This window comes from Myotis myotis, unplaced genomic scaffold (assembly GCF_014108235.1).
Source record: "Myotis myotis isolate mMyoMyo1 unplaced genomic scaffold, mMyoMyo1.p scaffold_m19_p_2, whole genome shotgun sequence".
Taxonomy (NCBI): domain Eukaryota; kingdom Metazoa; phylum Chordata; class Mammalia; order Chiroptera; family Vespertilionidae; genus Myotis; species Myotis myotis.
Window position 1 is genome coordinate 32310221 of NW_023416324.1, and position 26413 is coordinate 32336633.

At 45.5% G+C, this 26413-nt stretch overlaps 1 protein-coding gene and 1 non-coding gene across 3 annotated transcripts in view; both read right to left on the reverse strand.

Annotated features, from left to right (window-relative positions):
- BEND5 (BEN domain containing 5) overlaps positions 1-26413 on the reverse strand; it is a 211546-nt gene that overhangs the window by 46869 nt on the left and 138264 nt on the right. The gene's annotated exons all lie outside the window — the stretch shown is intronic.
- LOC118677810 lies at positions 20908-21010 on the reverse strand. The gene has a single exon (XR_004974536.1). It is a non-coding gene; the product is annotated as a U6 spliceosomal RNA (small nuclear RNA).

Consider the following 26413-nt stretch of genomic DNA (forward strand, 5'->3'; position numbering starts at 1 on the left):
TCAGATTCAATCCAACGCAGGAAGGGAAATGCAATCCAGGAAGGCCAGCGGGGTTTATCTCAGGTTTGGAGATGAGAAACCGAAGCTTGGCAGGGCTCATGGCAAGTTGAGAAGGGTGAGCTGCTTGCTTAGTTCCAGTCGTACAGAGGAGGGACTGGAGCTCCCAGAGCTTTAAGGAACTTGCCCAGGATTTTGCAGCAGGAAGCGGCAGAGCTGGCTGCAAAATCAAACCCAGGCCTCTGGCTACAAGCTCCCAGGAGCTTGCAGTGTGTAGCAAGGCAATCCCTGGATCATACCTATTCATAAAGTTCTATATAGAATCATTCATCTCTCAGCTGGGGGACAATGGGGTCTGGGGACTGATCCTATCAGGCTTAGCTTCCTCAAAAGGGATTGAGGCAAGGGCTGGGAGGAGCAAGGAGTGTTAGAGACCTTCCAGACAGTTTCCTGTCTGAGATTTATCCCAGAAAGCAGTCTCCCCATGAACCTAGGCAAAAACAAACAAAACAAAACACACCCAAATCTATTATTTTTATAATCGATTAAAATACTTCCAAGTCTGGTTCTTTTGTTGTTTTTTTAAGTTAAAGTAGGTATTTACGGAAGTCATAGTACTGTCCTAGGCAGAAAAGAAAAGTTTGCAGAAAAGTTGAGAATTCTTTCTTGAAAAAACAACCAAGCAAAGCAAACAAAACCATGTAAAGGTCCTGCGTAGTCCAGAATTCAGAAGTTGTATTACGCCTCCCCTCTCAAGTACACCCTGAATGTGGCTGGAGAGAAATTCCTGCCACAGACTAGAATGTGATGAATCTATGGGACAAAAAGAGGGGCAACCATGTAAGACAAAACCAGGCCTGCTCTGGAAAGTTGGGGGGATGGGCTACAGACACTTCCTCTCCTGCCTCTGTCCATCTTACACTCCAGCCCCAAACACATCTGCAACTTCCCAAGCACAGGCTGGTTCTCCTACTCAGTGCTTCTGTGTGTGTGATTCCTGCAGGCAGGAATGCCTATCTCCTCTCTTCCTTTCCCCTCCTGGTAACAGCTTGCTCATCTTTGTTTGCCAGGTCCAATGGCCCCTGTCCAAGAAGCCTTCCTTGACTTTCCCAGGGACAGCAGCTTTCTTCTCTGAACTCCACAGGTTTCTAAAATATCCTTCTGTTAAAGTGTTTGTCATCCAGTTCATTCATTCGTTCATCCATTTGACAAATATTTACTATGAACCTACTATGTTCCAGAACCTGGGGGTGTAAGAAACATGCCTCTGATTTATCTTCATAGAAAAGGAACAGCAGGTGGCCAGGTGGCTGCTGAATTTCCCAGAGTAACCAGGATGTGGGGGAGAGAGGATGAGAGCTGTACACGTGGCTGATAGCACATGTCCTAGGAAGACTCCTCTAGACAAAGGGAGGTAGAGGCAACTAGAGAAGGCCCCAGCCCATTTTTTTAAAATAACCCAATGGGAGACAGCAAGATCTAGGCAACCTATTGGGAAATAGGTGATGAAAGAGTACTCAGCCAACGAGGAACTGGAGGAGGGCCTAAATAAATAGGCTATGTTCCTTGCCCTATGTGTGATCCTGTAAAATGGGCGCCTGCTCTCTAGTGTTATTAAATGAGTGCTATTAAAAGTCTCATTTTCACCATGCTGCTGTTCCCTAGTCCATCATTTGAAATTTGGACAGGTGAGCCATTTCTCACAGGGGTGAACAACAGATGACATCCCCACCTTTAAGGAACTGGTACCCAGGTGGGGACCACAGAACAGCAACTATGCAGACTGGAACACATGCAAGGAATATACTAAGGTAAGCCTCAGGGTGGTAAATACCAGTAACTGGGTGGATGGGGCAGGGTCTACGTTAGATAGTGTAATCAGGAAAGGTCTCTGACATTTGAGCTGAGCCTTGAAGAACGAACCATTCCAAGAGGCTGGCAAGATAATTCTGGTCAAATAAAGGCCCTGAAGCAAGGACAAGTGTGGCATTTCAAAGGCCAGAGGGAAGGCCAGGGGCTGGATCATGATAAACACCTGGAGGTGAGCCTGGAGAGAGGTTCCCAGCATCTGGCTCATTCAGGGCCTGGGGCCAGAGTTTGGAGTTTATCCCATGGACAGTGGAAAGCCGTGTTAACAGGGGGGAGAGGGGGGAGTGTTGTAAAGGATTGCCTTGCCTATTGTATAGATAAGTGGATGTCAGTGGGGCATCAGTGGAGGAAGATAGACAGTCTCCCCAAGAGATCATAGTAGCTTGAATCGGAGTGGTTGAGGGAGAGATGAAAATAAAAGGCCACATTTGATATTTTGGCTGCACCTCCAGAGGTCCTGCACATGGATTATTTGGAGGAAGAATCAAAGATGGATCAAGGGTTTGTGTCTTGAGCAAGTGAGTAGATAGTGGTGCTATGTAAAGAGATGGAGACGCCTGGGATGAAGCCCAGGTGGCAGAGTAGTGAGGGACTCAAGGTTCTGATACTGGATATCACACGGGAGGTGTCAGTGGGCAGTTCAATGTGTGAAAATGGAGCCCTGCGGAGAGGACTGGACTGCAAATAGGAAGGCGGTGTCATCAGCACAGAGTGCTACCTAACACTGTGGGAGACAGTGTGGATCTAGAAGAGGTCCTGGGCCCACCACAGTTGGGAGTTTAGGTAGAGAAAAAAGCAAAGGAGATTGTGGGGTGGCTGGGGAAGTAGGATGAAGCAAGGACTAAGTGGTTTCATGAAAACCAAGACAGGAAAGAAAAGGAGGGAGTGACCTGTGAACTCTGGCCCACCTCTGAGTCCCCAGGGTATATCATATACTAGTACACCCAGAATGTACACACAGAAACTGCAGAGCGACTAAATGAATAAATGAATGAATGGACCAGGAATTCTGAACTTGGAGAAGGGGCAGTGAGGGGGGTGATAACAGGAGTCTTAAGGCCTAGATTCATTCAGAGGAGCTTTGGAGGGAGGATCATAGTAACAACACAGCACTTCCTACTGTGCCAGGCACTCTTGAATCCTCCCACAACCCTATCAGATAGAAACATCATTTATGAATAAGAAAATGGAGAAATTGAAAGGTTCAATAACTTGCAAGGGAACCCCCAGGTCACACAGTGGTCACTGGCAGAACCCAAGCAGTCTAGCCCCACAGTCCCTGTTCTTAACCATGATGGCACATTGGAAGCTTGTCATTTATTGAGTGCTTCCTATGTGTGGTCTTGTAATGATTCTTATAATGATCCCATGAGGTAAGTACTTTTATCATCATATATGGAAACTGAGGCAAAGCTTGCCCGTGGCAGGGCTGAGATTCAAACCCGAGTGGAAGGGCTTCCTCTCTAAGCCTTTCAGAATGGCCCAGCCCCTATACCTGTGGCCTCTTTGGCCTCAGCAGAATAAACTTCACAACACAAAGGGAATTTATGAAAATAATGCTCAGGTAGGGGCAGGGAAAGCACCAGTAGCAGCAGGGTGAGAAGTAAAAGCATATTTCCGCTTCCAGTTTGGCTCTTCCAGTCCTACTCATCAGTGAGCAGTAAAACCTGCATGTAAATGGAAGCATCTCTGCATCTCCTCCTTGTAAGGACCCAAGAGGAGCCAGCTTTGGCCTGGCTGGCGAGGGAGCCTTCCTTTGCTTCTATCCCCTCCTCCATCTCTGCCTGGAAAAGTCAGACAGACCAGAGGCTCAGCACAGGAAGTTTGGGTTCATAGCAGACCTTCCCAGGAGAAAAGAAGAACTCCTATTCTCTGTCTCCTGCTCCCATAGCAGAGAGTGGTGACCCCAATGTTGACCTTGACCATGATAATGATGATAGAGTGGTGTGGTTTGGGGGTCTGGTAGACTTGGCTTCGTGTCAGCTTAGCCATGGGTATACTTTTATGACCTGGAGAAGTTACTTTCCTTCTCTGAACCTGTTTTCTCAATTAAAAACTGGGGGAAATAATCCCAACCTCACAGGAGTGTTAAATGAGGTAACAGGCTTTGCACCTAGCAAATGGTCTGGCAGCCATTTACACTCTCAATATATTCTTTCCATCACATGGCGATACTAAGTGCAGGTGCCATACTTGGCACCAGGAATATGGACCTCAAGCTCAAAACCTTGCAGGGAAATAGATATTTTAAAGGTAATTGCATGTGCAGTGAAAGGTTTAAGGAGAGGTGAAGGAGCTATATGGCATGGGAGAGGGCTGAGGGATCCATCTTACATAAATGGAAGCTTCTTCCTTTTTCAGTAGGACATCTATTGACAATAATCATCATCTTATACATTTGTAGAGTTTATAAACCATCGTCACACCAAATTGACTCATTTGTGTCAACAATCGACTGAAATAAAGGAGATCATGACCTTATTTCTCAGACACAGTTCAGAGCCTGGCTTATCAAGATCTCATAGCAGGTTAGAGCCTGAGCTAGGAGTTCAACTTACATCTCACCACCTCAAAGTCTCTGCTTGACCCTTGCCCTTGGGGGTCATGCAGGTGCCCACTCCTGCATCAAGAGTGGGCATACATACAAGTGGAGAAGCCAGACCTTCCCAGGAAGCCAGGGAAGAGCAGGGAGATGAGACAAACTGAGCAATGGACTGAGATATAATATTTAAGCCTGTGTGAGCCAAGGGACATTTTAATTTCATAATTAAAAGTTAATGTTACTTTATTATAAATCAAAGGCTGATGAAACTAGGACGCCCTCAGGAACATATTAGGAATTTAATCAAGATGTGTGGCCTGAATATTTGGAGACATCTCCTGTAGGAGGTGGTTAGCTGATCAACCACCCAGCTGGGGGTGTGTAGGTCCTCAGTAAATGTCAGTTTCTTTCTTCCCGGGAAACTCATCTTGGCTCTCCCACTTAGATGTCCTAGCGTCCCTTCCGCTCATTAGTTTCCCCATTTAGAGAACAGATTTGGTGATTTCTCAGGACCCACTATGCCCTGAGAGTCTTCTATCTTTCAATCATCTCATCTTCCTGCTTTGCACTGTTTTGTTTTGTTTTCTCCTTCCTTTGGCTTCTGAAGACAGCATCCACCAGCCTTCCTCCGTTGTCTCCTCAGGACCTGAGCATACGGTCCTTTTCCTTGCCATGGCCCTGTGGTGAAAGCCTACTGCATGAAGGCCCATTGGCCGCTTCCCCATGCTAATGCAGCTTCCCATTCGGCACATTAGGTATCGCTGTTTTTCAAAGAAGTGTTCAGGGGTCCCAACTTTCATGATGAAAATATGTTCTTTATGTTGGAGAAAGGAAGTTGTTTCCTATCTGCTTTACTCAGTATAGGTGGGGGCATAGCAGGAGGAGGGGACAAGAAAGCACAGGTAGGGATCCAGTATCTGTTCCTTTATTCTTTTTCCTCTTCCTTCGCCCCTCTCTCATCTTGCCCCTTCTCTCTTCTCTCCTTTTGCTCTTCCTGTTCCCCCTTTCCCACCTCTCTCTTTACACAGTGATAAGGGAAGACAGACAAAGAAACAAGTAAGCCCTCCAGGTGCTCTGAGAGATGTATGTGACGGGTGAAAGTACAGCTGAAGGAACCGTTGACTTATGGGGTGGTCCGGAAAGACGCTGTAGGGGAGGTGACTGTTAAGACAAGAAAGTGTGCACGAAGTGGGTGATAGGAAGGAAGTCCCCAGTGGAGAGAAAGAACTGTGTGAGCAAAAACCCCAAGACAAAACCCCACCCAGGCCATTATGGGAACTCTAGGAGTTTGGCACAATTGAAAGGCATAAGGAGTGAGGGGTGGGGGTTGAGGGGGGAAGGGACCAGAGAGGCTTCCATGGACCCATTCATGGAAGGGATGCAAGACACTAAGGCATCAGGACTTTTTCTATAGAGCAGAAAATACAGAAAAGTATTTTATGAAAGTATAACATGATTATGTTTACATTTTAGAAAAATTGTTCTGGCGGTTGTGTTGAGGAAGAATTGGAGGTTGTAAAACTCAAAGGCATGTAGAGTAGTTAGCACATTTATGTTATAGTCCAAGTGAGAACTAATTGATAGGGGGATGAATTAAAGCAGGGGCAGGGAGAATCAGAAAAAGGGTATAGATATGAGATCTATTATAAAGTAAGAACGACGGTGCTATATATGGGACCTGAATTTGGACTAATTCCCAGGTTTCTGGCTTGGGCGGCAGGGAGGGTGGTTCAACCATTCACTAAGGTTGAGGATGTCAGCATCCTATAAGTTTGAGTTGAATGTTTGCCTTGTAGGTACTTGTTCCCAGTTAGAATAAGATGTCATTAGATGGTCTATGGTATTAGGTTATGTCATTTTGATCCAAACAAACTGATTGTTTCCTAAACATGGATATTTGAATGAAATAAACATGTTTCTGATGTAATCATGTTTTTCCTATGAAAACAGAGATCTTTATGAATATAGAACATTTTTTGATAGGATATAGAATCAGAACAAGAGTTTAAAAATATACATACTCAGACACCTGGGTTCCCTAGTAGAATGTAAATGGGACGAGGGCAGGGATTTTCTCAGCTATTACCTTGCTCCAGGCTTTCACTCTCTCCAAGGAGAAGAAATTGATTGTTAGGGACTGCACCATGCAGCCAGAAAGCAGCACGGAGTGAGGAGCACTTGTGAGAGATGAGCAAGGGTCGGACAAGATGTGAGGACAACCAGGCTTCACCTCTCAGTTCTAAGGGAAGTTCCAGAATGGTGCAGTCTCCTTCACCCACATCTATATAGAAATCTTTCTCAAAATCACATAGAATAAATTTGTGGCTTCTCTGGCTCTTTGGATTATCTGGAATTTTTCTCCCCTACCCTCTTTCCTTCAACACATGAAATACCATCAACAACCTATCCAACTTATTTATAATCATTGTCTCATTCTCACCACCCCCATTTTACAGATGAATACACAGCTTAAGATTACATAGCTAAGAAGTGGCAGGGTCAGAGAAAAATCTAGATCTTCCATCCAAAGTACAAGTTCTTCCCACTGTGTCATTCTGTCTTGATTCTCTTCTTTGGCCTGGTCTTGGGGGAGCCCAGAGGTGGATTGACAGCAGGGATGGGACTAATTTCTCGTATATGGACATGTGGTTCTTGATGACCCATCTCCATCTCCAATCACTTCCGATTGTCTGCTAACAGGCAGCCCAGGCTATCACCACACCAATGGACAAAGGAAGTGCCAGGCTCTTCCATGCCTTCCAGGGATTTGGTTAACACTGTTCCCTCAGCCAAGAAGGCCCTGCTCTTGGACGTCTACCATCCTCTAGGGCCCATCTCTTCCCCTGTGAAAAGTCCCTTAAACCTTCTGGGGATGGTTGACCATGCCCTCTTTCACTTATATTATCACTCCACGTTCCACTTTTATTATTCACATCTCACAGTTGCATTACTATTGCAGTGCATGTCTATTTTCCCCACTGGACTAAGCTTTGCTGGCCAACACCTAAAGTCTTTATATCTCCAGCTCCTAGCACAGTGCCTGGTACAAAGAAGGTACCAAGGAAATCCTGTTGAATGAATAAATGGATGAGTTAATGAGGGAGAAGAAAACACCCCTGAGCAGAGACGATCTTCATCCTTGATCTGTGAGAAATGTTGGAAGAGAAAAGAGCAGACATCAAAGGGATATAATGAGTAAAAATTCTTCCCTATTCTCTCTGGATTCTTCCCCCTGCACACACACACACACACACACACTTTTTTTTTCTTATCTTCTTGCTATTGGAACAAAAATAAAGAGTACATCATAAGCAAAGCTGTATTTTCTGTTTATTGCCACCAGGTTAATAACAGTAATGGTGCGAGAAGAAAATGAGGTGTTATGTAAAATCCTGCATTGCAGATTTTGCTGCTGATGTAAAGAACTCAATAAAGTCTAACACTTTAATCATAGAGATAAAAATCACACAGCAGCTTCCCACAGGCTCCCAGAGCTTTAAGACAAAATAGTTGTGGGGAAATGAGAGATGCGAGAATATTATCAGGCATCAGAAAAGTTATGTTTGGGCTTGTGTGTGTGTGTGTGTGTGTGTGTGTGTGTGTGTGTGTGTGTTTTCCCTCTGTCTCTAAAAAATGAAATAAAATTTTCCTATCTTCTTCCAAGACATCTTGTATGAATTTCTGTAGTCTCTGGAGGACATGCTCAGACTTCTTGGGGAAGATGTGCTCTTTGTAAAAATTGATTTGTTTAGGGAAAACTGAATTCCTGCCTGTTAGGTGACTTGGTGGCCTATATGAAAAGAGACACTTTCTCTAAAAATAAAAATGGGATTGGAATAGAGGTAGAAGGTTGGTGATAGTAACACTTCTATTTTTTATGAGGCCTTGTGATGTGGGAGAAGGATTATAGCAGGTGGAAGATCAAATTAGGTAAGGAGAGCTCTTGTGGCAACTCGGCTGACCTTGAGGAAATCACCTTCTCACCTCTGTGACTCGGTTTGATCATTCTTCAAATAATAGCTTGCACTAGCTGATCTCACAGGTCACCCCGCTCTAGCACTTCACAGTCTGTGAGGCCCCAGGCAAGGAGTCTTGTGGTGTGGCTTTGACATTGGCTATTGAGGGTCTGGACTATTGTAGTAGCCACCAAACTAACCTCTCTGCTTCCACTAAGAACACCTCCTTCCTTCTTTCAGCACCCAAATCCGCTCTCCATTGTGCAATCAGAGTGACCAATTTATAACAAGAGGAAACTATACATACACCTGGAGCCAGCCTTGGGTAAGTGCTAGTAGGAAGAGCCTGGGGCAGAAACACTGAAAAGCAAGGGAGCCTAGAGCAGCGTGAGCAAGACAGTCATGGGCAGGAGCTCAGAGAGGTGATGGCAGGCCTCACAGGTCAGGTTGTTGCCAGGACTCCACTGAGTGTCAAACTGAGTGCTTCCTGAGGCAGTGGCTACACACATGTAGACAGGAAACACAGCTATAAGGCAGCAGGTTCATAGCTTATTAAAAAGGAAGGAGATCTGGGAATTTGGAATTGGAGGTCTAGGTTCAAACCCTGAAATGGCCATGTGACATCGAAGGAGTCATTTTATTCCTCCAAGTTTTAGCTTCCTTGTCAGCAAATGGGAAGTGACAATAAGACCATTCCTCTCATGAAGCTAGCTGACAGGGGTTAAATGAGTTAATGCATGTCCAAGTGCAGAAACATAGCAGGTGTTAGGTAATTGTTTTCATACCACAATAATTATTTCAGGTGTCATATAAAAGAAGGGCATGATCTAGGGCTGAACTAACATTTGTGACTATTTAAATTAAAATTAATTCAAATTAGCTTGAGAAAAGTTCAGTTCCTCAGTTGCACGAGCCACAATGCAAGGGCTCCATAGCCACGTGTGGCTGGTAACTACTGGTGGACAGTGTAGAAGACCACCGCCATCACAGAGATGTCCATGGATGGCACTCTTCTAGTGTCTCGGCAGTCATAAATGCTGCACTGAATTGAAAAACATATATCTACATACAACTACACATGCACAGATACACCAGCTTTCACACATACAAACACATGCATGCAAATCACAAAAACAGGGTGTTTAGGTCAGTGACAATATGTTTCACTACTAAGGAAAAATAAATGAGTCTCCACTTTGAGTCAATTCAGCGAGCATACAATAAGTCAGGTTCTGTGCTACACATTTCACATTGGCCTCATATCACTAAATCCTTACAACAGCTCTAATAGGAGGTATGATCCTCATCCTCTTGAATCTGACATTGAGGCCCAGAGTGGTTAAGTAACTTGACTGAAGTCACAGAGCTTATAAGCAGCAGAGCAGAGCTTGCTCCTTACTATACAATACTGCTTCTTAAAGGACATTTAAGAGACAAAGGGTTTACAGGGCAAAGTCACCGGAACCCTTTGCAATGTTTGTGAAAGATGTGGATGCTTGGAGATGTCTGGGAACTCTCTGGCAGTCCTGGGTTAGCCACGGAGACTGGAATTCGATTAAATCAGCTCTATAGGGCTCTCTGCCTAGCTTTTTTGACTGATGGAATTTTGCAGTGTCAGATGTATGTGGAATCAGCTCAAATCTTCCAGAAGTCCTGGGATCCACATTGGTAGGACAGGGTTAGAGAGAGTCCTAAAACTATAAGGAAAGAGATCCCCTTCCAAGTCATCTATAGCAGTGGTCATTCCGCAGTTTATTTTTCTCTCTTATTTTAAAGGCAGAGGTTCTCAAAAATTGCATGGTGAAAGGTTGGTCCCAGTGAAAAGGGGACTGCATGGGAAAGCCAATGTGACTTAGATGGTTCTGAGTCAGGGACTGCCTGTAAATACAGATGTAAGTACAACTAGAGATTCTGAGAGAGAGGGATGGATGGATAGATGGATAGATGGATGGATGGATGGATGGATGGATGGATGGATGGATGGATGGATGGACGAGTAGACAGGCAACCAAATAAGCAGAATAGCAGAGGCTTCTATTCTATCTTTTTGTATACTTCTACTATACTCCCATTTTTTGGAAGGATGGTATCATTTCCGATTCATTAGAAAACCCTTTTCCTAGATACTCAAAGAACTTTTTTAATAAAAAGTCCAGGACCTACCATCTGAGACAGCAATAGCTAGATGATAATTCTTCACATTTGTATGGTACTTTGTAATATATAAAGAGATTTAGCATGCCATATCACACTTAATCTCTAATCTAACCTTTTGAGGCTAGCATTATGATCCTCATTTTATGGATGAGGGACCTTTGCCTCAGAGTGGTGAAGTGTCTTGCCTAGAGATATATAGAGATTCTGAGGGACCAGATATATAGGCGAGTCAGATAGAGGGAAAGACTGATAACTAGACAAACATAGGTAAACAGGGACACTCAGAGGAGACCAGGACATGGATAAATGATGGAAACAAATGGAGATGGATGGACAGATGCTGAGAGTCTCCAATTTCTCCTCCTTCAATTCATCCTCTACATCCGGCTAAGGATAACTTTGCTAAACACAAATCTGACCATGTCACTCCTTTGCTTAATAAACCGTTATTGCTTCCCCAAAGACTTAAGGATAATGTTCTACCTTGAAAATCCTTTACGATCTGGCCCTCCCTATTTCTCTGGCCTTATATGTTATCACTTTTCTATAGCATTATTCACTCTAGTCAACTCCCAAGAAAGCCGTGCCACTTCACTGCTGCGTGCTGATTATCCGCTCCTCTCCAGACCTGCACTCTTCCCCCTGCTGTGGACACCAGGCTGATTCCTGCTTATCCTCCAAGGCTCAATCAACATTAACGTGGCTTCCTTTGGGAAGCCTCTCCTGACCAGCCTCCCAAGCTGGGCTTATTTTCTGTCCCTCAGGTCACCCTGCTCTTTATTACAGGAGTCAACTGAGTAGGAAGAACATGAACTCGGAAGTAAAAGAGACCTGGATTTAAGTCATGTTGGCCCCATGTATCAGCTACATGATAGTCATGTACCTTCTTAGCCTCAGTTTCCTTGTATTTGCGATGAACCTAATATCTCCTCCATGATTACGTTGCGATTTGAGATCATGTAAATAAACGTCTGGTGTGGAGTATGTGTCCTACATGTGGAGGCTGCTGCCACTGCTCCAGCTGACTATGCTGCATCGTGATAGCCCGATACTGGGTCTGCCTCTCCCATTGGACTGAGAGCTGCCTGGGGATGGAGGCCGGCTCATCCGCATCCCCACTGCTCAGTGCTGAACACAGGGCAGGGCTTGCTAAATCCTTCCTGCCCACACCAACCCTACTGGTCAGGATGCAGTTCCAACTACCAGAAGGCACAACCTCTAGTCATCTCACAGAACTGACTAGAACTGGAGAGGTAGGGTAAGGGATGCAACCCTGAAGGTGAGAATAAAGAAATGGATGGTTGAAACCTATTTTAGGTTAATGTTGTATGTTTAGCTTTTGGTTGCATGAGTTTCGAAGATAAAAGGTACTGTTTAAGTAAATTTTGTAAGGAGCTGCTTTGTCCCCCTACCTCAAAACCTACAGATGTGTTTGGTTGTGGTTAGTTGGGAACATGTAAAATCAGGTGGTCTAAGATATTCTATTATCTTGCAAGGCTCCTGCATTTCCCTCTGGCTTTCATTTTCCCAGTGGGTTCAGAATCCTTGTTATTTTCATCCTTACACTCCCTTCCTCTCCCCACACTACCTCTCTGCTGGACCCATCTGTACACCAGGAAACCAGGTGAATGAGGAGTCGCTCTCCTTCACACACACACACACACACACACACACACACACACACACACACCATCCCCCAGAAGAAAGTGGGTATCAAATGCAACTGAACCACTCTTCACGTGGTTGAGGACAAAAACCCACCCCCAGCAGAGGGGCCGGGGCTGGCACTGGGACCTGCTCTCCTCCCTGACTGCCAGGGCAGCCCCAGGCCATCAACACCCACTATGATTTGGGCCAGAGACTTCATTGAGATTCTGTTCACAGCCAAAGCTGTTGCTAAGCCTGCCCGGCTCTGTCAGCTACCCTGATATCTGTGTATGAAAAATGGACAGGCTGCCCGGCCCTCTGGCAGCCTGACAAATAGCTTAGAAGCAGGCCTGAGGCTCCCTGGCAGAGGCCCAGGGCTCTGGGCTTCTATGAAGGATGGAGAGAAGGGATTCTCCTGTCAGGTGGCCTGACTTCCAAGGCAGGGAGCTCAGGGAGAAGAAAGTGGCGGGGGGGTTGGAGGGGATGCGGGACAGGAGGAGGGAAGGGTACGGGAGGGTAGGGAACATAGAATCCTAGCACCCATCTCAGCCCCAGGGTAGAGGCCTTGGGACTAAGAGCACATACTCTGACCCTCCTCCCTGGGGCAAGTACTGTCTGTAGGACAGCAGGGATAATTAATTTGTTTTCTCACCCATAAAATGGGGCACATAATAACACCTATCTTACTGTGGTGAGAACTAATAGAGTTAATACAACTAAAGCACTTTTGAAAGCAGCTCCGGGCACTGGCAGGTGTTATGGCTGTATAACCCAGTGATCTTACCTTTTAGTGAGACTGTCAGGCATTGCGCTATCTTTCACGTGCATTATCTTATTTAATTCTCACAGAAGCGAGAGCTTTAGATATTATCCTGGTTTTAAAGATAAAGTGTCAGAGAGGGTGCTTCACTTGCTCAGTCACACAGCTGAGTAAGAGAAAGGATTTAAATCCCATCTGCATGACTGTAAAGCATAAGCCCTTAACCACTAGACCCTGCTGTATCTTGTGTGTCTCTCTGTGTATCTTATGCAAGACTATCTCTGTTGATGTAAAGGCAATAAGATCTTATTTTAAATCCCTTGTCAGAAAGAACCAAACAAAAACTCAAGATAATAATCAATCCCTTCATTTTTAAAGTTTAAGTGCTGTAACTCTTTTTTTCTCACAATGGAGAAAAATAAATGAATCGTTAGGCTGAGAGGCATGGAGATTTTTTAGCCCTGGGAGGCAGAGAAGCAGGGAGGACAGGGAGCTGCAGAGAGTCCAACAGGCCAAAGCAATGTTGAGGAAGGGCCCTGGCTCCTCCCCTGCCGGAGGGCTGGAGGGCCTGAGGCTGAGCTGGGGCTCCCAACTTTGTGGGAATCAACTACCTGCTTGGATAGAACAAAACCATGTTTATTAATTCATCCAACAAATATCTGTGTGTCAGACCCAGCGTGAGTGCTGGGACTAAAGAGATAAATAAGCCCCTGTTCCTGCATCAGGAGGAGTTTGTGTTCCCAGGGAAGACATGGAAGGAACCAAGCAACCCCCATGTGGAGTGATCAGCACTGTGACTTTGACCAGCACCCTGGGGTTTGTGAGGTGCAGGGGCAGGGGACCTAACCCCTGGGGATGGCTGGGGCAGAGAAGGTGTCCTTAAAGAATCGGGTCTACATGGAGAGCTCAGGATCCACTGGGTTACATAGATGAAGGTAGGGAAAGGCAGGGGTGTCCATCCCTGGGAAGCTCAGGGTCAAGGCCCGGACATTGTCTCAGGTCAAGATGAAAGTTAAATAAGCCACTTGTAATCCTACAACCAGAAACAATGACCATTAACAACTTCCAGCACATAGAGACAAATTAAAGTACAGCTGGCTGGCTGGCTGAACTGATGACTAAATAAAAATACTTTTAAAGAAACAGAATAGAAAAAGACTATTGAGAACCCCAAGATGGCGGCATAGGTAAACCACAACCACATCAAAATGACAATTAAAATACAGAACAACCATCATTTAGAACCACCTGAAATCTGGCTGAATGGAAGTCCTACAACTAGAAAAGTACAGAGACTAGAAGGAGGGGCAGAGGCATAGAATGGGCTGGTTCAACACAGATTATGCTATAAATATTTCTATTTAAAATGGTATTAAGTCCAATTTTTCTTAAATTAAACATAACTTAAAAGAATCCTATCTTTAAAAAAATTTCCCTCACAAAAGACCTATTTCCTAAAAGGTACTTCTAATGTTTTAAAAAAAAAAACAAATTATAAGAAACATTAAGAGAATAAAGCCATTCTTGTTTTTATAAAACTACAGGTTTGTACTTTAGAAGGAACAGGTGAGGGAATAGAGGCTGAGTAATTTGCCTAAGATCACACAGTCAGTCTGTGGTACAACTGGACCTGGAGGGCAGTTACAGCTGATTCTTTCCATTATATAAATTTGCTTCCCTAAGCCAGTTTCCTCTTTTTAAAGACCAGAAACTGGGCATCAGTGTGGGCAAGCAATATTGTTATTTGTTATTTTGATTCACCAGCAAGGCAATTTTGGCAGATTGGATCACTGTTCCTGACTATTCTCTCTCCTCTGGATTAAGGAATCATCTATCATCATCTTGTTTGCCCAAGAATCTAATAAGTGTATACATTTTCCCACCTCAGTGACTGTGGCCTTGGCCTTGGGGCATGCTTTCACCAATGGAATGTGAACAGTCATGATATGTGCCACTGTGTATGGAATTATACTCAGTGGGATTGTAGTCCTGCCCTCTGCCATGAAAACAGCAGATTCCAGATAGAGACTACAATTCCAATTTTGCCCTGAATGAGAAGATATATGGAGCTCTGCAGAGCCCACAGAGTTGTGGCTGACTTGCTCACAGCCTTTGTGTAACCTGAGTATGAAATAAAGTTTGCTGTTATAAGTTACCAAGTTCCTGGGGTTATTTGTTACCACAACAAAAGCTAATACAGCGCAGTTTCTTGCAGAAAAGTGTTTGCTTTCTCAAACTCAAAGTTGCCTCCAATTGTGTAATACTTATGAATGCAGGCCGTGAGGCTATGTTTGTGAGCCGTTTAAGTATTGAGTATATAAGAAATAATTTTTTTATATATTTTATTGATTTTTTACAGAGAGGAGGGGAGAGAGATAGAGAGTTAGAAACATCGATGAGAGAGAAACATCGATCAGCTGCCTCCTGCACATCCCCCACTGGGGATATGCCCGCAACCCAGGTACATACCCCCGACCGGAATCGAACCCGGGACCCTTCAGTCCGCAGGCCGACGCTCTATCCACTGAGCCAAACCGGTCTCAGCTATAAGAAATAATTTGAGAAAGAGTTGAAAAGGATAAGGCACAGGGGGAAAGACAGGTGTCAAAGGTCTAGATTTCCTTTGATGAAAAAACAAAACAAAACAAAAACCTATGGTGAAAGCCTACTCTGTTGGCAGCGAGACAAAGATGAATCCGAAAATTGGAGTTTCTTCCTTGTACTTTCTTTCTCGACCACATGAAGGACTGTTGGCATCAACTAAAATATGCTTTCACCCAGAAGTGCCTCGTTCTGAAATGGAAGAAGCTGAGGAAAAAGATGCAATAAAACCAAATGAATCTATGCCACCAAATCACCGTGTGACCTTGAGGAAGTCATTTTCCTTCTGGCATCAGTTTTTTCATTTGCAAAATGAAGAGGCTGAACAAGAATCTCTTACTTCCCTTCTGGCTCCGGCATTCTATAATTTGATTGCCTCCAACTCATTAGTCCTGACTGGCTTGAATGGGACCCAGTAGTATTGAGGATAATCATAGGAATCCATCAAAATGTAGCCCAAAGAAGGCAATCTTGAGACGCAGATGAGATAATGTGGGGAAACTGCTTTGCACACTGGAAAGGGCTCTATTGTACACTTCTTCAGTGAAGAACAGAGGGCGGATATGCTCTTTATCCCCCAACCTGCATTCCTCTGGCAGCCTTCCCCCTGCTTTTAATATTCAGCACCTTTTAGGCCATTCTGTCTACCTCACTCATCCTCTTTACCCAACAAAACTGTTTTCTCCTTTCTTCACAAAGAAAAGGGGCTCTAGGGGAGGGCAAAGGAAGGAGAGAAGAAATCCAGACTTTGGAGTTCAACAGATCCAGGCTGGAATCCCCATGTCTCTTTTTATTCATATAAAAAATGGGGATACTTGCCTAATTCTGAGAACTTATCATTTGTTCTCAAAATTAAATGATAGTAAAAAAGCTATGGTCCCAGAAAAGTACCCATTTACAGCTGTGATGATGATGAAAGTGGTGGCATGGAGACAAACCTAAATCCTATACAGAATTTTGAGGGCTGGACAATGAGAGAGGAGAGAAAATAGCCCAGTTAGAGGGGAATGTGGAGGCGGGCAGGGTAAAGGCGCACAGATAGGTGTAAAAGCAACAAGGCTGGCAGTGTGAATGTGGGTGAGCCATATGTCCCTCAGGGAAATCAGAGTAAGAGTGTCATGCAAGGGAGCATAGAGAACTGCATGGAAAGCTTTGAATACCAAGCTGGAGGGTCGTAACCCAGTAGGTGATGGGGATCCCTGAGGGCTTTAGGCAGTGAGAGTGCTGGTGAATCCTGGGAAAGGAGCTGCCTCCCCCTGCTCCCACACTCACACTGAGATGTGGGGATGGAAAGCCATGGTCACCTCCCCATAGGAGAGCTGCTGCTGTATTCATCTGAGCTAGAAATCTGATACAGGGGAACATCGGACTGCACCTTGAATCAAAACACATGTCAGAGAGGTAGAAAACATTTATTCAAGATCTTACAAGTCCAATTTTCTTCCTTTCAATCTCTTAAGAGAATCACTAGTTTTAAACCCAAAACTGAAAATTCCAGGTAACAAAATTAGCCCTGAACTCCACTTCTGACTGGGGCTTAGTAAGGTTGCTTTCATTGCTTGCTTTTCTTTCAGCAGTCTTAAACCCACATCCTCAGTGGGTCTACTCTGCACCCAAAAGTTTGTTCCAGCCAAAGGTGATGCCCTTGCTACTCAAAGTAAGGTCCTCAGAGTAGCCACATCAGCGTCTCCTGGGGCCTGTTAGAAATGCAGATTCCCAGGTCCCTACTGAGCAGAGCTGGAATTTTAATAAGAAAACCACATGCTTCCTTCACATTAAGGCTTGAGAAGCACTGGGAATCCAGGAGTTCTCTCAACCACAAGGAAGTCAGAGCTGGTCTAATCGCTTCATTAAATAAATGAGTAACTGAGACCCAGAGAGAGGAAAGAACTGGGTTTTCCAAGGTCACACGCAGTAAGCATAATTGGTACAGTGAACTTAATAACAATATACCATGAAGTATAATGAAAATAATTCCCCATAGCCGGCTGGAGATGAAGCACAGTAGACTGGGAGCCACCTGATTTTGGAGTCAACTCTGTATGAGATTTACAACACAAGTGGCCAACTCACTTTATTTCTCTGTGCCTCATTTTCCTTTTCTGAAAAAAAAATATTTTGATAAAGATGTGAAGGTTAAGTGCAGTAATGTATGCGGAATGTGTACCACAGTCCGGGTGCTCAGTAACTAGTAACTACGATAGTTTGGAGATGGGACCAAAACCTGACACTTCAGCATCCTACCTACTGTCTTTTCTCCTATGGTACTCACAGAGTCAACCCAAGTTCTACTATGGGGCACAGGTTCCTAACTTAATGGGAGTCTCCTTGCAGGGCAGATGGCTCCTCTGGGTGCTCCTTCCCTGGCACCTGGCTCCCTCCTCCCGGGGCATTTATACACCTACAATGGCTGCTCTCCACTAGCGTGTGTCTCACCTTAGAGCAGGGACCATGTCTTTTCTCTCTGTCTTCCCAGAGCATATCACAGTAAGTGTGCCAGCAGATGGAAGGGTCAGAAGAGAGAATGGAGAACGGAAAGAAGGAGGGAGGGCGGGGGAGGGGAGCTGGGAGATGCTGGGTGTCGGAAGGCAACCATTTTACAGCATGATGGATTCTTTCAAAGAAACAGCTTGACAGTATGAAATTCATCTTTTCATGACTGTGACAACACTAATACATTTATTTCCCTTCTGAAATTAACTTTCTAATATTAAGAAAGGTCAAAATGAACTGCAGAAAAATGAGACATTTTGTCATTTTTAACAAATTATACCACAGTAGACTGTCAGGTTAAAGGGTTGCCATTTTGAAATCTAAACGCTGCAGCTGGTTGCATAGTCAGAGCTAATGCTTGTCATCTGTTCTTTCCCTTCCCACACACACCTCTCTTTGGCCCAAATAATAAACCTCATATATCTCAGCCTGGTATTCTAAGTCCCTTTAGAATCTGATCACTTTTTAAAAGTCCATTCCTTCCCCAAAGGGACACTTTATATCAGCCAGACCCACCTCCTTCCCTCTGTTCTCCCCATCCTCCATACTTTTGCTTATGTGATGTCTCCTGTCTGAACTGTCGTCTCTCCAACTATATCTACCCTTTCTCTGCCCTTCCTATCCAACACACTAGCTGGCCCCTTGCTCCTCAGGATTTGACTTGTTCTGGCCTGAGTCTGCCACTTCTGCTCACCTTAGAGCAGGGACCATGAGTTTGCTGAGAGTTAGCCCTGACTATGACTTGAACCATGAACTGCTTTTGCCTCTCCCACACCTTGCTCTGCGCCGTGGAAAGAGTTGGTGGTCTGGAAGGGGACACTGAATACAGGTGCTTTGTTAAAGAGGAAAAAGAGAAAAAGGAAACAGTGATGACCTTCTGCCTTGCTCCTTCTGCTCCTCTCTTCCTTCCTTCATCCATCCGTGTTCTAAGCCCTGGGCCAGACTAGGGTCCCCTGGAGTCAGAACTACATGCGAGCCCTGTCTCTGTCTCTTGGAAAGTTACTTCATAAGTGCAGGCCTGTGTTTCCCTATCTGCAAAACAAAACTATAATCTCTATCTCACAACATAGCAGTGAGGGTCCCATGAATGCTTGTATGTGAATGTGCTCTGAAACCTGCATATCTCTGTGACAAATTAGTGGAAAAATGATGACAAGACCCATGTGCTAGGGATGCATCCCCAGGGCCTAGAGGGTGCGTGCTTCCGGCTGATGGCAGTCACAAGGCCTGGGTTTGAGGCCCGGCTCTGCAGTACTGTCTCCCAGTGTGGCCGGCTCCCTGCCTGTGCTCATGTGATCTCTCTCTACATTCTCTTTCTATAAAAGGTGGGTTTGGAACACTTGTTTAGCTTCTATAACTCTGAAGTTCTCTGGTCCCACGTACGGCAAAGTGAGTTCTGAGAGCCTAGAAGGCCAGAAGTAGCCTACTAATTCAAGGTCAACTGTGGCCAAACCAGAAGTTAGGGATGTGGACATCCTCAGGGGTGCTGACGATCTGTAGATGAAGACACACCATGAGATGCAAACCTTTCGACTGCATCCACATTAGCCGACCCCACTTAAGAACTGGCTTCTGATTTACCCACCCTATCAGTCTTTGAATTCCTTCTGGGCTTCTTAAACCAAGCACTCCTTATAGTGGCAGGGGAGGGGCAGGGTATCCAAAGCAATGAATGAACCTGGTATGTCCATTTATAATAGCAATCGAATCTAAAGATAATGCGGGTAATTATGAACATTTGCTATCAAAGGTGTCATCATACTCAAGAAAAAGCTAACTCAACAGAATTCCTCTCTTCTAGGTTGGCCATTTGTGTCTTTTAGAGATAAAGAGGAGACCCCTGGGGAATGCTGGGCCCAGGGTTCTGGAGGATCACATTCCCTGGTATCTACTCTGCCCCTGGCGGCACTCCCCTCTGCTGCATCAGGGAATGGGCCTTGGGATTGGCAGATGTGACCTTTCTTTCCTGCTCGGCCACCACCAGTGGTGGGACCTCCTAGGTTCTAACAGCTTTTCATCTGTTCCCTTTATCAGCTGACATTGTGCTGATGTGTTAGGTACCACGCTCTGGGCAAGAGAATGCAGAGGTGACAGAAATGTCATTTTATCCCTCAAGCAGTCCACAGTTGAGTTGACAAAAACAAGCACATAAAGCAATCAGCATGATATGGAGGATATAAGTGTGCACCAGGAGAGATTACGGTGGGGGTGGGGCATCAGGGTGTCATTCACTCTGAGCCCTGGCTTCCTCACCTAAGAAACAGGGATAATGGCATCCATTCCACACAGCTGTTATGCCAATCAGATGAGACAAAGCCTAGCACTTAATAGAAGCTCAAGATATATCAGCACCCCTCTCCCCTTCCAGGGCCTGAAGAGGGCAGTACTTAAAGGTCAAAGACTTAGCAGACTGAGAAGGGCCCAGAGTAGGAAGAAAGGGCGCAATTTGATCTTTGCTCTGGGGAAGGGGAGAGAGTCACTGCTATGCTAACAAGGAAGGCGAGGAATTGGCAGACATCCTAGAATGTTAGTAGCTTGGATGTGAGTGCCCCTGGGATAGGAGTTTGAACAGAGAGGATAGAGGTACAGTGGATGGATGGTTGGATGGGAGGATAGAAGGGTGGCTAGTTAGAAGATGGGTCCTGATTGATCCATGTCCTTCTATAATGTGGGTTCCCTGGCTTTACCCTAGGGACTGGCTCAGAGACATGCAGTTGTCCCTGATGAATTTGGTTTTGTTTTATAAAGTAAGGCCCCTCCTCCTATCTGTCCCCTCCTCCTTCCTTGATTTTTTCCCCCCATTTTCTTTCTTTCTTTTCTTTTTTCTTTTTTTTTGTTGTTGTGGTTAATCCTCACTTGAGGATATTTTTTTCCATTGATTAAAAAAAAATATGGAACACTTCACGAATTTGCGTGCCATCCTTGCACAGGGGCCATGCTAATCTTTTCTGTATTGTTCCAATTTTAGTATGTGTGCTGGCAAAGCAAGTATTCCATTGATTTTTAGAGAGAAATATTGATGTGAGGGAGAGTGAGAGAAACACTGATGTGAGAGAAACACACCGATTGGTTGCCTCCTACATGCACCCCCTCTGACACCGGGGATCAAGCCTGAAACTGAAGTACATGTCCTTGACTAGAATCAAACCTGAGACTCTTCAGTCTGAGGGCTGATACTCTAACCAAACCAGCTAGGGCTTCCCCCCAGTTTTAAAGTGAACATATACTTGTGGAAAAATTGTTGGGAAATATAAAAAAGCAGGGGGGAGGGAAACAACCCCAGTACCCAGAAATAGCACTGTTAACATCTAATTTACATCCATTCTTTTTGAGTGTTTTAAATCTGCTCTTTTTGTATGTCTTAACATATAATACACAGGCAACTTTGTCTTCAGCATTTTCTTCAGTTAAAATTATAGTATAAGCATCTTTACAATATTATTAACTCTTCATAAACATCCATTATGTGAATGTATCGTGAATCACTTAATCAGTTTCCCACTGTGAGGCAGTTAGATTTTTCTCGGTTTTTCATTATTTATACTAGTAAATAATGATCTGTAGACTCCCCCCCCCCCAAATCTTTATTCACATTTCAGATTATTTCAGCCTGGGTTTCTAGCACTGCAATTGCTGGCTGAAAGCTACAAACACAACAATATATTTTAAACCCCAGAAAGTCATAGTAACATTTTCCCCTCTCTTTTGCCTTCCACATCTTCCCTGCTCCCTGCTGGAGGGTTCCTGAGGCTCTCAGGATCAAGTCCAAGCTTTCAGAGGCAGCCCACTGTGCTTCTGACAACTGGGCTCTGCCTACCACTAGCCCCGCCTCCCGCCCTTCCCACATGCTCCCCCCAGTCCACTACAGCCAACTCCTCAGGATTCCCTGAGTGTATTCACCTAATGCTGTGTCTTCACACACGCGGCTCCCTCTGCCTGTAATGCTTCCCCCAGTTTTTGTCTAAACAACTCCTCCTCTTCCTTCAAAACTCATCGCTGGAGGCTGCCTCTCTCTAAGTCCAGGTGAGCTGACCTGCTTTCCCACGTGGCACCCAGAGCTTTTGTCTATCACAGTGCTTACTACCCTGTCCTGCACTCATTGCTTTACTGAGTCTGGGGCCCTAGCCCAGGGATTTACAAACTTTCTAGCCCATGGATCCTTTATTCAAACACATTTCTTATCCTAAATAAAGGTGAACATCTTTTGAGACTCTATGTGCCTGGCAGAGTGCCTTAAGCAAGCCACTCCAGTTAATCCTCACAACAACCTCTAACAAAGGAGGAAACTGAAGCTTAGAAGGGTTAAAGAACCCATCCAAGAAAGCAATGCTATCGAGGGTTGAAATAAGATTTAAGTCTGGGCCTTTGCCTGAGCTCTTAATCACAGAATTATCCTGCTCTGGTTAAAATGGATAGGAGCCCTCTGGGAGGGGTCCTCAGGCCCCCTGCAACAGCTCTCTTAAACCAGTTTGAAAACCACTGCTTTCTTCTGAATTACTGCTTCTTGAGGGAGGGTCTGTTCCTGATTGCCTTTGCATTCCAGCCTATAGTGTCTGGGCAAAGAAAATGCGTATTGATGGGTAAAGGAACAATATTTATTTTTTCTGCTCAAGAGCACAGGGAAGCTCCTCTTTCATCTACACGCATTACTAGCTTTGAAGTAAAATCAGCACTATGAGCTGGAATGACTTGCTGGGTGGGTGAGCATTGAGGCTCACTGGCCAGACAGCCAGGCCGGGCCCAGGCTGTAAAATGCCTCATAGCCAGACACCAGGGTCAGCACCGGGCTTGGGGGGTGGGCGTTGGTACTTCGGGAGGATGGGGCAATTTCTTTCTCTGTTCTTTTCTTAAATATGTTTTTATTTGTTTTTAAATAGAGAGGAAGGGAGAGCTAGAACTACTGATGAGAGAGACACATCTCTCAGTTGCCTCCTGCACACCCCCTACTGGGGATCGAGCCTGCAACCCAGGCATGTGCCCTCACAGGGAATCAAACCCAGGACCTCTTGGTCCATGGGACAACACTCAATCCACTGAGCCACACCAGCCGGGCGGATGGGGCAATTTCTTGATGAAAGGTTAAACAGTCAGTTCTTGCTGGAAGCAGTGATCAGTGTGGTCCCTTTCATCAGAATTCAGCTCTCTCCACCAGGGTAAATAATGGGCTCATTAGGCATCTGGCTTACTTGATTTCCCATGGCTAAGGCCAATTTCGGAAACGCAATGTGCTGTTTGATGTACCAGCATGAATTCATCCTGGGCTCGAGAGCCTCCCAACAGTAACAACTGAAAATAACTCTCGGAAAAGTTCCACACGTTGAACACAAGGCACCGGAAACGGAACCCGTGCCATTTTAGGTGGGCTTGGCTGAGTGCCTAAGCAGGTAGTGGGCTGTATACAGACCCCAACCTGCTCAAACCAGGGGCTGGGAGGGGAGGAGTCCACTGGAAGGGGGAGAAATGGCTGGGGTGGGTTCATTGGAAAAGTTCTGTGAGAGATGACCCAGAGGACCTGGAGTCGCTGGGTAAGTAGAAGGAAGTTATTGCAGGAGTGGCGGGTTGCCCACAGAGACCCCTTTTTAGCTCATTGTGGCCTGGATAATTGGGTGCCACGGGGCAGGAAAAATGGGGAGGCCAGCTTGGTCTAACCTAGACACAAGGTTAAGGGGCACAGACCCTGGTGGCAGAGAGGGAGCGAAGAGAACTTCAATATTTGTGGGTCTGTGATGGAGGGCGTACAGGGCTGAGTTCTAACACTTGGAATTTCTGAATTCGTGAGCTAGAGGAGAGGCTCTGTATGTGGGAGCTTTTTGTGACAAGGAATCAGTAGGGAGGAGCATGAAGGAGGACGATGAGCCCGTGACAACGCAGTGCAGTAAGAGAATTGTGGAGGTCTGAGAAATAACAGTGGGTTTCTTTGGGATGAGTGAGGGCTGTCCTGCTGGGAAACCAAGGTCAGGAGAGGTAGCTACCAAGAGTTCCCCAAACACTCATCAGGTGCCTACCAAGTGTGGGGTTCTGCCAAGTGCTGGAGGTGCAGGCGGGAAGAGAGGGGCGCTGTCCATGAGCAGCTCGGACCATAGAAAGCAGGACTCTGTCACTGATACACCAGGATGTGCACTTGTGGACCCAGCTCTGTGGGATGCCCGCAGACACCCAAACAACCGCCCTTCTGGAGAGAGAGCACTGTCATCAATGCTTAGGGGGTTCTCATGGAGCCACCAGGGTGGGGGGTCGTGGGGCCCACCCCGCTCAGAGCAGCAGAGAAGTGAGGGGCAGAGCCTCTCACTGGGGCGGGGAAGGGGTTGTAATGTAGTTGAGACGATGGAACCTACCGTCAAAGGAGATGGTACTATGGCACCAAGCCCATGGAATACACTCTCTTCTTGCTATGGAATAAACTTCCAGATGAAAGGAGCAAAGTCACTAACACAGGGTCTCCCAAAAAATGTATGCACACTTTAACAGCTGATAGCTGTTAAATAAAAATTGAATGTCTTTTAAAAAACATTCTCTTTATAATTATTCAAAGTGTGTGTGTACATTTTGGGGACACCCTGTAGTTATAGAAGAATAAGGAAATAAGAGTTCATCGTGGGCCAGAGGGTTCAGGGAAATCTTAGATAAGGGGGGCTTGGAGGTGGGTTCTGAAGAAGTAGAATTTTGAGAGTGACTAAGTGTATCTTGATTTGGAATACTTCTCTTTACTCAGCAAATCTCCATCTTTCTTCAGAACACTCTGTTAGGATGTTAATCCCAGGTCTTAAGGAGTGGATTTCTTCTTTCTTGCCTCTCTCCCAACACCCATTCATGGGGGCAGGTGCCCTGTGCTGGGATGTCAGGCATATAGAATGACGAAGATGAAGTCCAAGCCCTCAGTGGGATCACAATCTGTGATGGGTATGGGAGCTGGAGGAGGGTGGGCAGTGAGGTGAGTACTATAATGGCCAAGTGCATAAAATATTAATAGCTCCATTTTTCATATAACTACTATTGAAGGTTATTTATACATATCTTATCCTGAGAGAAATCCCATGAGATGGAAATTGTTCATCCCAATGGACAGACAGGGGAAATAAGACACAGAGTGTTTAACTGAACTGACTCAAGGGGAACCTTGGAGAAGCTTTGCTGATCCCCATGCAGTTGAAACAATGTGCATCTAGTCAGTTGGCGAGACGTATCCGGGGCCTTTCAGGATGAAAAGATGTGAGAGAAATTGAAGCAAACAACCGACTTGACAGGAATATTACTCTTAGGCGAGAGATCCATCTCTCCACCCTGCTTGCTGCCAAAGTCAAAGTTATAATCCAGAGAGTTAGAAAATCCATGCCTTTTATCACAGGTGGGAGAAGTTGCCCTTTAGAAAAATAATGATTTCTCTTAAAATCCCTTAAAGTTTCATAAAGCATCTCAAGCCATTGTAGGAAAAGCTGTAAAAATTGCATGAACCCAAAGCACTCTCTGTTCTCAGAGCTCCCTGCACAATTACGTTCACTTCTAGTCTTTATTCCCACATTGAACCTTTCGCCTGGTGGCTATTTACTGATTTCTTGGGCCAGGTTGGCAGGAGTGGGGAAACCCTGGAGTAGAGCCAAGTGTGTGACCGAAGCTGGTAGTGTGAGCACATTTAATCCATCCCAGGTGAAAGCTCCAGCAGCTGGCTGCAGGCCGGCCATTTCAACGGGACACCCCTCTCCCCCTCCCCCAGGCAACACTCTCCCTTGCCTTTATAAAAGGCTTCTCATTCAAGTAGCAGGTCAGGGGTTGTTCCTCCCTGTTAGCAGATGGGCACACTGAGGCTTAGGAAACATCTGCATGTGCTAAGCACCTGCATTCACTGCAGGCTGTCCTTCCCCCGCAGCTGCCAGGATTGTTCGCCTTATCATGGAAATCCTGCCTTTCTACATACTAGTATAATCAGCGATAACTACAGGACGTCATAGATTCTTGGAGCCAGAAAGGCCCTGCAGAGATCATCCTTCAAACCCTACAGTGCATACACAGGGGGCAATGAGAGACCCGGCAAGGGGAAGAAACTTGCCCAAGTACCATGCACATGCGTGGCTCAGCCACTCTGGCAAGGCCTCAGTGCTGTCGGCTCCTCTCGCTGCCTCAAAGACAAGCCCACTCGGTTCCAGCTGTTCCCTGCAGGGGATCTTTGGGACAATAAAGTCAAAGACATGGGGATCAAACAAAGCCTCAGTGAGACAGTCTGCCAATGGCCCAGCGGTGTGGTTTTCATCAGGGGGGTACTGCCTCCTCTAGGGGTGGTTAACATCCTGCCACGCTAAAGAATTTCCCACCCAAATGCCATGGCTGAGGCCACCGCCCTCCTTGTTGACTTCCAAGTGTGTATGTGGGGTGAGAATGGGGGTGCCCCTACCCTTT